Source organism: Bufo gargarizans, chromosome 4, assembly GCF_014858855.1.
Source record: "Bufo gargarizans isolate SCDJY-AF-19 chromosome 4, ASM1485885v1, whole genome shotgun sequence".
Lineage (NCBI taxonomy): Eukaryota > Metazoa > Chordata > Amphibia > Anura > Bufonidae > Bufo > Bufo gargarizans.
In genome coordinates, this window is record NC_058083.1 from 293846538 (window position 1) to 293859051 (window position 12514).

Genomic DNA, 12514 nt, shown 5'->3' on the forward strand with positions numbered 1-12514 from the left:
TGCAGCATGCTCCTCTTTGTGCGTTTTTCACGTAACGTAAGCCCCATAGAAATGAATGGGGTTTACGTGAAAATCGCAAGCATCCACAAGCAAGTGTGGATGCGGTGCGATTTTCACGCACGGTTGCTAGGTGACGATCGGGATGGAGAAACAATCATTATTATTTTCCCTTATAACATGGTTATAAGGGAAAATAATAGCATTATGAATACAGAATGCATAGTACAATAGCGCTGGAGGGGTTAAAAAAAATAAAAAATTATCAAACTCACCTTAATCCACTTGATCACGCAGCCCGGCTTCTCGTCTGTCTTCTTTTTTGCTGTGTGCAGGAAAAGGACCTGTGGTGACGTCACTCCAGTCATCACATGGTCCGTCACATGATCTTTTACCATGGTGATGGATCATGCGATGGCCCATGTGATGACCGGAGTGACGTCACCACAGGTCCTTTTCCTGCACACAGAAAAAAAGAAGACAGAAGAGAAGCCGGGCTGCGCGATCAAGTGGATTAAGGTGAGTTTATTTATTGTACTATGCATTCTGTATTCAGAATGCTATTATTTTCCCTTATAACCATGTTATAAGGGAAAATAATACAATCTATAGAACACTGATCCCAAGCCCGAACTTCCGTGAAGAAGTTCGGGTTTGGGTACCAAACATGCCGATTTTTCTCACGCGCGTGCAAAACGCATTACAATGTTTTGCACTCGCGCTGAAAAATCGCGCATGTTCCCGCAACGCACCCGCACATTTTCCCGCAACGCCCGTGTGAAAGAGGCCTATGGGTTACATAGGATCATAAATCAACATAATGCTATATGACCCCGGCAGTGCTGGGAGTTCAGGCCGGGTGCCTTGCTGCGAGTGCGCAGCGAGACACTCGCTCATCTGAAAGGGGCCTCACGGGGTTAAAAGTTATAGAAAATAAAAAAAATGAAATATTAAAAGGTTTAAATCACCCCGCTTTCCCAATTTTACATATAAAAATTTTTAACAGTAAAAAATAAACATATCAGGTTTTGCCGCATCCAAAAATGTCTGTACTATTACAATATTTTTTAAAAATTCCTGTGCATTGAATGCCGTAACAGAAAAAAAATTAAAACCCACACAATTCACCATTTTTAGTCACCTTTTCCGCCCAAAAAATTTGAACAGTGATCAAAAAGTCGTACATACCACAAAAATGGTACCAATAAAAACTAGAGTTATTTCCGCAAAAAAAATGCTCTGTGGATGGAAATATAAAAAAATTATGGTTGTCAGAAAATGGTGATTGAAAAAAAAATTATTTTTTTTAAAAGTAGTAAAACAAAAACAAAACCTTGGCGGAATTCAAGTGAACTCCACAAACAATTCTTTTCCCATTTTCCAATAACAGATATGGTAAATTAAATGGTGTCCTTAAAAAATAAAACATATCCCACAAAAAATAAGCCCTCATATGGCTATTTGAATGTAAAAAGTGAAAATGCAAAACCAAAAATGGGCCCGGTACTTTACAGGTTAATATTGATATATCTGATCGGTGGGGGTCCGACTTCCCGCTGATCAGCTGTTTGACAAGGCTGCAGCTCGTCACATGGTGAAGGTGCAACTCAGTCCCATTTAAGTGAATGGGCCTGAGCTGCAATACTTTTAGCACAGCCGCTATACAATGTACAGTGCTGGGCTTGGTAAGTTGTGAGGCAGCCGCACTTACCGGAACGCCGAGGTTTTTTCAAGCAGCTAATCAACAGGGTTACTGGGAGTCAGACCCCCACCACTCAGATAATGAGGATAGGCCATCAACAGTTAACTCTTTAAAAAACCCTTTAAGCTAAGACATAGTATATATACCGTATGTTCAAAGACATAAAATGAAGACGTTACATTCAGTTGTTCTGAAGAGTTATTGTAAGTTGCAAAACTTTTACCATCAACGTTTCCATTTTTTTCCATTTCATTTTGTGTTTACATTTCCTAAAAGCTTTCGCCTTTGCTCGATTTCTATGCCTCTATATGTCGGGCCTCTACAAACAAGCATGTAAACGTAACATAAGCAACTAACCAACAAAATGGGGCACAATTATAAATCCAGCAAGAATGTCAGGTTTCTGAGACTGATGCACCTGAAATTAAGCTTTCCTTTTTCAATGTCTTAAAGGGGTTATGCCGTGATTTATATCGATGATCTATTCTCAGGACAGGTAATCAATATCTGATCGGCGGGCATCCGAGACCAGGCACCCCGCTAATCAGCAGTTAGAAGAGGAGATGGTGCTCTATGCGAGTGCTGTTTCCTAGTCCATAATCCATATTAAAAGAGACAGCCGAAGCATCATACGCCTGGATATATATGAATTAGAGCAAAAGAGCTCTCTTGGTCATGTATAAAGTATGGTGGACAACTGATATAGGCAGCTCCGACAATGGGTCCAAATACAGGTCAGATGTCTGTGGAGCCCTTGTGGACATATCCTTAAAAATAGTGGGGACTCCATATGTTATATTGAAAATATGATTAATATTAAAACATCAACCCATTGTGACTGACAGAGTGTTAAACCCCATACTCCAAAAACGCTGCTTGTCCGTCCCCCTCATACAGAATGTAAATTGCAGACTAACTCTGCACCTAATGGTGTATACAGTAAGGTGGCATGCATTAAATATTGTATGTCAATGAGGGACATGGATGGGTTAAAACTGTAATTAAGGAGAAGGAGATGGGGTTGGGCGAATAAAAGGTGGAGAGAAGTGACGATCTCACCTAATTCGCTTTGGTGGGTACTGCCCCATTAGTCATCTGACGAAACAAGTGTGACGTCAGCAGTGAGTCACAAAGGGGGAGGAGAATAGCGCACAGTATGTGCGTCAGGGAGACATCATGTGCTTTGACTTGAGGACCTTACCGGGTACCGCCCTGGTGGGTACCGCCCCAATAGTCATCTGACGAAACAAATGTGACGTCAGCAGTGAGTCACTAAGGGGGAGGAGAATAGTGCACAGGATGTGCGTCAGAGAGACATCATGTGCTTTGACTTGAGGACCTTACCGGGTACCGCCCTGGTGGGTACCGCCCCATTAGTCATCTGACGAAACAAATGTGACATCAGCAGTGAGTCACTACGGGGGAGGAGAATAGTGCACAGGATGTGCGTCAGAGAGACATCCTGTGCTTTGACTTGAGGACCTTACCGGAGCGCCCACAGTGATTGGCTGAAGGGAAACTTGGGATAGGTTGGCGGGACCTAGAAAGTTATTTAGGAGGGTCGAGACATGCGTGCGGCGTCCACATACCCCACATCCCCTGACGAAGCCACCGAGCGTGGCGAAACATGTCGGGAGGGGTGGTATGACGTCCTGTATTTTAAACAGTGCCTGAAATGTTAGGGACCAGTAATAAAAGAGTACGCTGCAGAGACAGCACCAGACATTGAGGAGTGGAATTGAGCATGCCACATGAGCGGTTTAGCGTGAACAGTGACTTCTATGGATGAAATAGAGCAGTCAGTAGCACAAAAGTGTAGAGTGTAGCCTAGAGACAAGTGAATTGAGCAGACTAGTGGCAGCTTCAAAAGTACACACAAACCTAGCAACATTGTTTCACTGTTGTCCAGCCTGAATACAAAGGCCGAACGATAAAAGGATCTTAATAGGAGCGCCCAATCTGCCATCACATTGTATGAATGCACAAACAAAGTATTAGCAGAGGCTTGCAAGTGCAGCTATACCCCATACAAATGAATGGGAGGCACTGCACTCCACAGTGGCTACATGTGACAAAGGCAAATACATTCATATACTCCAATTGTACCCTCCATCAGACACTGATAATTTTAATAGTTTTCTATAGTTGTTTGGTTCATTTATTTTAAAATAATAACTAATAAAGAAATATTTTTATTTTCAGTTAGGGACCCCTACAGGGAATTTAGGGTCTGAATAGACCATAGATGTGTCATTACTGTTTCCTAGTCATTACACTACGCGTCGTCTTCTGTGGAGTGTCGACGTAGTGTAATGACAAGCACTTGCTCCATTAAAGTGAACGGAGCGAGTACTTGTCATTACATTGCACTTCGGAGAACAAGTGCAGTGTAATAAAGAGGAAGCAGAGCTCTCATGATAAGCTGCCTCCTCTTCAAACAGCTGATCGGCAGGGGTGCCAGGTGTCGGACCCCAACAATCAGATATTGATGACCTATCCTGAGTATTGGTCATAAGTATAAATTGCTGCACAACCCTTTTAAGTGTTCATTGAAATATTAGCTGGTATTGCATCTACAGGAAGTAGGAGGGTGTGGACATGTAATGATTTGATTGCATAAACTGTATTACTGGTGTTCTGTTAGCCCAAAGTTCACTCATTGCTAAAAAAAGTATACACAGACAATGTAATCAAAAGAGTAATGTGAAGAAGGCAACAGTAGTATACTGTATCTTCATTCAAAGATGATTTGTATTAGGATTTTTCAATGTAAACTTACATTTAAAACAAAAAATAAAGAATAATTTGCAAACGTTTCCAGTTACATCAAATGTATCTTCTACCGTCATAAAAACTGAAGCCAGAACTGCCTATAAATTGAACTCAAATTGCTTATATTCCTAAGATAATAGCAAAAGTATTCTGAAGCTACCTTCTTAGTTAAATATGTACAAAAGTAGGGGCAGGTCCCCATTTACCTGACGGAGGCCAAACAAGTGTCTTTTGGGGCTTTGTTGGGGTGGTGTGAATATTTTTTCTTAAAAAAAACACAGCAGTATTTTTCTATATAGTGGGTCGCTACAAAAACATATACCGCGTGGTATAATTTTTTCTTGACATTGCGGCCAATGGGTGATGTATGTCCCCATATGGATATATAGTGGCACACGACAAAGCCTCTTATTGTAGGCATATTTCAGGGAATATTCCCAATAAATGCCTCTGAAATAAGGCTCTGATGATATGGGAACGTAGCATTAGATAAATGTTGCCCCATCCCACTGATTCAGCAGGATTGGCCAACAATCTAATGTGTATAGAGGAAATCCTATGCTCTAATTATCTGCTATGAGGGGAAACAGTGACTGGGCATGTTGGACACTGGCAGTCACCTTCCTCCACTCAATGTAGCAATAACATGCATAGACTGCATATATGAGGATGCATGTTTGGGTGATTTGGGGAGATATTGTCACGAGGGTGTCAAGAGCCACGTCTGACTCCGTTATACCCGGGGTCAGGAAGTCGCAGCGGGTGGCTGCGCGCTCTATGCCTAAAGATCACGGTGTTTCTTAGTGTTTGTTTTCTGTGTTTGCCTTGCTATCCTTTTTGTCTCACTCAGGGATCCGTAGCTTCTCCTCCTCAGCTGTTTCTTGTCTGCCACTCCCAAACTCCTTATATTCGCCTCTCACACTTCTCTTGTTGCCAGTTATAGAGCTTCCTGCCTGGACATCTATACTGACCCACTGGAGCTGAGAATCTGGTTGTTGTTCCAGAGTGCTATCCTCCGGATCCCTGTTGGGCTTTTGTTGTCTCCTGTTGTTGCCCACCTGGGATTATATGTTTAGTTTGTATTGTCTGTCCTCCCCTTGGTGTTTTCCTCTAGAGCTAGTGGTGCGGACTAGTGTTCCCACCGCCCTGTTCACTATCTAGGGCTCATCCTAGGGAAAGCCAGGGTTTTAGGCACGTGATCGGCGTACGGGTGAGGAACCCGTCTAGGGACGACAGGGCAGCCAGGTGCCAGACGCAAGGTGAGTCAGGGGTCACCACCTTCCCTCTCACTAGGGCAGGGCCTCCCTCTGTTCCTCCCTCCGTGTCACGTATGTGACAGTTACGCCGATCGTGATATTATAACTGGCCCTTATTTTTTGAAAAAAAAAAATAAAAAATTATTTAATTTTTTTTTTTCTCTACTTAGAATCCAATATGGATCCTATTGCTGCTTTGGCAAAACAGCTTCAAGGCCTGTCTTTGGAGGTGGCAGGATTGAAGGCGTCTGTCCTCCAACAGCAGCAGCAAATGCAGCAGACCGTAAGCCCAGCGGTTGCTATGGGTAACCAGGTTGTTACAGAACCCAAGGTTGTTCTTCCTGACAGATTCTCTGGGGGAAGGGACAAATTTGTGTTGTTCCGTGAGGCCTGCAAATTATATTTTAAGCTGCGCCCTTACTCCTCAGGTAATGAAGAACAGCGGGTGGGGATTGTTATTTCCCTGCTTCAGGGGGACCCGCAATCCTGGGCGTTCTCGTTACCCCCTGGTTCCCAGGCTCTCCGGTCAGTGGAGGGATTTTTTGGGGCTTTGGGTCTCATATATGATGACCCTGACCGTGTCGCCCTGGCTGAGTCGAAGTTACGGAGACTCCTACAAGGAGATCGGCCAGCAGAGGAATATTGCTCAGAGTTCCGCAGGTGGGCTACGGATACTCAGTGGAACGACCCGGCTCTCAGGAGTCAGTTCTGCTCTGGGTTATCTGAAAGGGTTAAGGATGCGCTGGCGCTGTATGAGACTCCCCTTTCCCTTGATGCTGTTATGTCCCTCTCTATCAGGATAGATAGACGTCTTAGGGAGAGATCGAAAATTCCTGAGCAATCGGTAACCTCTCCCAAGCAGCAGTTAGTCTGTACGGACTTGGATGAGCCTATGCAGCTAGGAGGAACTTCTCGTCAGGTCCGTCCTCCTGAGGTTCGCCGTAGGTGGGGGGCTTGTTTTTTCTGTGGGGGGAAGGGTCATTTCATTAATGTCTGTCCCTCCTTTCCCAAAAACAAAAGACCGTCGGAACTACTAACCCCAGGCTGTGCGGAGGATGTCAGCCGGGGGGTATACGTTTCCTCCATACGAACATCTCAATTTGTGTTGCCAGCGGTTATTGTTTTTGGTGTTAAGACGGAGTTTATTTCTTTTTTTCTAGACAGTGGTGCAGGGGTAAATTTGATAGATGCCCATTTTGCCCGCACTATGGGTTTGTCTCTCTGTACGCTGCAGAGACCCATTCCCATATTCGCTATTGACTCTGCTCCTCTGTCTCAGAGAAACCTCACTCACGTTGTCCATAACTTACATCTTCGGGTAGGGGACCACCATAAGGAGCGTCTTTCATGTTACGTTCTGGAGGGCCTTCCCTCTCCTGTGGTATTGGGTCTTCCCTGGTTGGTAGCGCACAATCCAGTGGTGGATTGGCAGGCCAGGGAGATATTGGAGTGGAGTGAGCATTGCAGAGAGAATTGCTTAAATAACAATTGCTTAATCGCCTCCATAGCTTCCCTACCTACATTTATTTCGGACTTTGAGGACGTTTTTTCTGAAAAGGGTTGTCAGAAGCTACCACCTCATCGTCCTTATGATTGCCCGGTTAACCTGATTCCCGGTGCAAAATTACCCAAGTCCAGGTTGTATAATCTTTCGGGTCCCGAGAGACAAGCCATGAAAGATTATATCTCCGAGAGTCTGGCCAAGGGACACATCAGACCCTCTTCTTCACCCGTGGCTGCAGGGTTTTTCTTTGTTAAAAAGAAAGATGGGGGCCTGCGTCCTTGCCTAGATTTCCGTGAGCTAAACCGGATAACCGTCCGAGACCCATACCCTCTTCCTCTCATTCCTGACCTGTTTAATCAGATTGCGGGTGCTAGGTGGTTCTCCAAACTTGATCTTAGGGGGGCCTACAATCTGATTCGTATCAAGGAAGGGGATGAGTGGAAGACAGCTTTTAACACCCCTGAGGGGCATTACGAAAATTTAGTCATGCCTTTCGGTCTGACCAATGCCCCTGCTGTCTTCCAACATTTCGTTAATGATATTTTTAGTCATCTCATCGGCAGGTTTGTAGTCATATACCTTGATGATATCTTAATTTATTCGGCTGATCTGAAAACACATGAAGTACATGTCAGGCAAGTACTGCAGGTCCTACGGACGAATAAATTATATGCGAAAATTGAAAAATGTGTCTTCGCCGTTCAGGAAATACAATTCCTGGGATATCTATTATCTGCTTCAGGTTTCCGTATGGATCCTGGGAAGGTCCAGGCAATTTTAGATTGGGATCTTCCTGAGAACCTTAAAGCTCTACAACGGTTTTTGGGTTTCGCAAATTTCTACAGAAAGTTTATTAAAAATTATTCAGTGATCGTTAAACCCCTTACTGACATGACTAGGAAGGGGACTGATTTTTCTAAATGGTCTGACGCCGCTAAAATTGCATTTTCCTCTCTAAAAGAGAGATTTACCTCGGCACCTGTTCTAATTCAACCTGATGTCTCCCAGCCTTTTATTGTTGAAGTTGATGCGTCGGAGGTGGGAGTGGGGGCTGTATTGTCTCAGGGTCCGTCTCCTGGCAAATGGCGTCCTTGCGCTTTCTTTTCCAAAAAATTATCTGCAGCAGAAAAGAACTATGATATTGGAAATAGGGAACTGTTGGCGATTAAACTGGCGTTTGAAGAGTGGCGTCACTTCTTAGAGGGAGCAATCCACCCCGTCACGGTAATTACGGATCACAAAAACCTTCTGTACCTAGAATCGGCTAAGCGTCTCACCCCTAGACAAGCTAGGTGGTCGCTATTCTTTACCAGATTTAACTTTGTAATCACCTATCGTCCTGGGGCAAAAAATACCAAGGCAGACGCATTGTCTCGTAGTTTCCCTGGAGGGGGTAATGTTAGTGATCCGGTACCTATTTTACAAAGAGGAGTGGTTGTCTCGGCTGTACACTCTGTTCTAGAGGGAAAGGTGTTAGAGGCCCAGGGGGACGCCCCGGCCTCTTGCCCCTCAGAGAAATTGTTTGTACCGTTAAACCTGCGTCTTGAGTTATTGAAGGAACATCATAATTCGGCACTTGCTGGGCACCCAGGTAGTAAAGCAACCTTGGAGCTATTGTCTCGTCGTTTTTGGTGGCCAAGGTTGCGTCAGGATGTAATAGATTTCGTGTCTACTTGTTCTACTTGTGCACGCGCGAAAGTCTCTCATACACGTCCAGCAGGGTCTTTATTGCCACTTTTCATCCCCAATAGACCATGGACACATCTATCAATGGATTTCATCACTGACTTACCTTTGTCTGCGGGTAAAACAGTTATCTTGGTAGTAGTAGACAGGTTTAGCAAAATGGTACACTTTATTGCGCTACCCGCACTTCCTAATGCTAAGACTCTTGCTCAGGTGTTTATCAGTGAAATCGTGAAGCTTCACGGGGTCCCTTCCGATGTGGTTTCGGATCGGGGAACCCAGTTTATTTCTAAGTTTTGGAAAGCTTTTTGTACCCGTTTAGGGGTACACTTATCCTTTTCCTCAGCTTTCCATCCTCAGTCGAATGGACAGACTGAGCGTACCAACCAAAACCTAGAAACATATTTAAGGTGTTTTGCGTCTGAAAACCAAGAGGTGTGGTCATCATATTTACCGTTAGCCGAGTTTGCCATAAATAATCGCCGTCAGGAATCCACTGGCAAGTCACCATTTCTTGGTGCATACGGTTTTCATCCCCAATTTTGTACTTTCAAAGAGGGGGGGTCTTCTGGGGTTCCCGAAGAGGAACGGTTTTCTTCATCTCTTTCATCGGTATGGCAGAAGGTGCAAGCTAACTTGAAAAATATGAGTGGTAAATACAAATGCATGGCCGATAAGAAACGGTCGCCAGGTCCGGACCTAGGAGTGAATGACTATGTGTGGTTGTCTACTAGGAATATTAAGTTGAAGGTTCCCTCTTGGAAACTGGGTCCTAGGTTCATTGGTCCTTATAAAATTGTAGCCGTCATTAACCCTGTGGCTTTTCGCCTGGAGCTACCTCAGACTTTTAAGATCCATAACGTCTTCCATAAGTCGTTGCTCAAGAAGTATGTTCCACCTCTAGAACCATCACCGCTGCCACCTCCTCCTGTTGTTGTGGATGGTAATCTGGAGTTTCAAATATCCAGAATTGTTGATTCTCGTCGGGTCCGCCGCTCTCTTCAGTATCTGGTGCATTGGAGGGGTTACGGTCCCGAGGAAAGAATGTGGGTTCCAGCGTCAGAGGTAAACGCCAACAGGTTGATTCAGGCTTTCCATGTCTCTCATCCGGAGAGACCTGGTCCTGAGTGTCCGGAGGCCCCTCGTGAAAGGGGGGGTACTGTCACGAGGGTGTCAAGAGCCACGTCTGACTCCGTTATACCCGGGGTCAGGAAGTCGCAGCGGGTGGCTGCGCGCTCTATGCCTAAAGATCACGGTGTTTCTTAGTGTTTGTTTTCTGTGTTTGCCTTGCTATCCTTTTTGTCTCACTCAGGGATCCGTAGCTTCTCCTCCTCAGCTGTTTCTTGTCTGCCACTCCCAAACTCCTTATATTCGCCTCTCACACTTCTCTTGTTGCCAGTTATAGAGCTTCCTGCCTGGACATCTATACTGACCCACTGGAGCTGAGAATCTGGTTGTTGTTCCAGAGTGCTATCCTCCGGATCCCTGTTGGGCTTTTGTTGTCTCCTGTTGTTGCCCACCTGGGATTATATGTTTAGTTTGTATTGTCTGTCCTCCCCTTGGTGTTTTCCTCTAGAGCTAGTGGTGCGGACTAGTGTTCCCACCGCCCTGTTCACTATCTAGGGCTCATCCTAGGGAAAGCCAGGGTTTTAGGCACGTGATCGGCGTACGGGTGAGGAACCCGTCTAGGGACGACAGGGCAGCCAGGTGCCAGACGCAAGGTGAGTCAGGGGTCACCACCTTCCCTCTCACTAGGGCAGGGCCTCCCTCTGTTCCTCCCTCCGTGTCACGTATGTGACAGTTACGCCGATCGTGATAGATATCCATCTAAAGTTGGTGTGACGAATATCACACCTCACGGCTCCGCCTGATGTCAACCATGTCAAGCTCACGAGATACTGTATAGTCACTGGTTACCAAGACGTGATGTTACGCGCTCCTGGGGAGTATGTAAGGTCCACTTGGTACAGTTTACACATATGCCTCCTGTCCATGTGGGCACAGAAAGGCCACAAGCTGAGGGAGACTTTTCACTGCCCCAGTGAAACAGCGCTTTCTCAGCCCGGGAAGACTGCCACCAGTTTCTTGTTTGATATAACCCCGGTCAGCTAATGGGATTATATAGGGTGAGAAACCAACCCGCAGTAGCGTATAATTATGCCGAAAGACGGACTTGGGAATTCGTGGATCGAGATACCAGAACAGCACAAGATTAAATTATATATTTAATTGCCTTAATCTGTTTAGGACACATGATGTACCGGTACGGCATGTTGTCCCGGTACTTAAGGACACATAAAAATACCACACGATCTAACCTGTCAGATAAATGTTGTAAATAACAAAAAAATAAAAAAAAGGTGCCAAAACAGCTATTTCTTGTTACCTTGCCTCACAAAAAGTGTAATATAGAGCAACCAAAAATCATATGTACCCTAAAATAGTACCAAGAAAACTGCCACCCTATCCCGTAGTTTCTAAAATGGTGTCACTTTTTGGGAGTTTCTACTCTAGGGGTGCATCACGGGGGCTTCAAATGGGACATGGTGTCAAAAAACCAGTCCAGCAAAATCTGCCTTCCAAAAACCGTATGGCATTCCTTTCCTTCTGCACCCTGCTGTGTGCCCATACAGCATTTTACGACCACATATGGGGTGTTTATCTAAACTACAGAATCAGAGCCATAAATATTGAGTTTTGTTTGGCTGTTAACCCTTGCTTTGTAACTGGAAAAAATTATTAAAATGGAAAATCTGCCAAAAATGTGAAATTTTGAAATGTTATCTCTATTTTCCATTAATTCTTGTGGAATACCTAAAGGGTTAACAACGTTTGTAAAATCAGTTTTGTATACCTTGAGGGGTGTAGTTTCTAAAATGGGATCACTTTTTTTGAGTTTCTACTCTAGGGGTGCATCAGGGGGGCTTCAAATGGGACATGGTGTCAAAACACCAGTCCAGCAAAATCTGCCTTCCAAAAACCGTATGGCATTGCTTTCCTTCTGCGCGCTGCCATATGCCAGTACAGCGGTTTACGACCACATATGGGGTGTTTCTGTAAACTACAGAATCAGAGCCATAAGTATTGAGTTTTGTTTGGCTGTTAACCCTTGCTTTGTAACTGGAAAAATAAATTATTAAAAATGGAAAATCTGCCAAAAAAGTGAAATTTTGAAATTGTATCTCTATTTTCCATTAATTCTTGTGGAACACCTAAAGAGTTAACAAAGTTTCTAAAATCTGTTTTGAATACCTTGAGGGGTTTAGTTTCTAGAATGGGGTCAGTTTTGGTTAGTTTCTATTATATAAGCCTCACAAAGTGACTTCAGACCTGAACTGGTCCTTGAAAAGTGGGTTTTTGAAAATTTCTGAAAAATTTCAAGATTTGCTTCTAAACTTCTAAGCCTTGTAACATCCCCAGAAAAATAAAATGTCATTCCCAAAATGATCCAAACATGAAGTAGACATATGGGGAATGTAAAGTAATAACTATTTTTGTAGGTATTACTATGTATTATAGAAGTAGAGAAATTGAAACTTGAAGCAATTTTTGGAAAACTTGGTATTTTTTTATAAATAAAAATGATTTTTTTTTTTT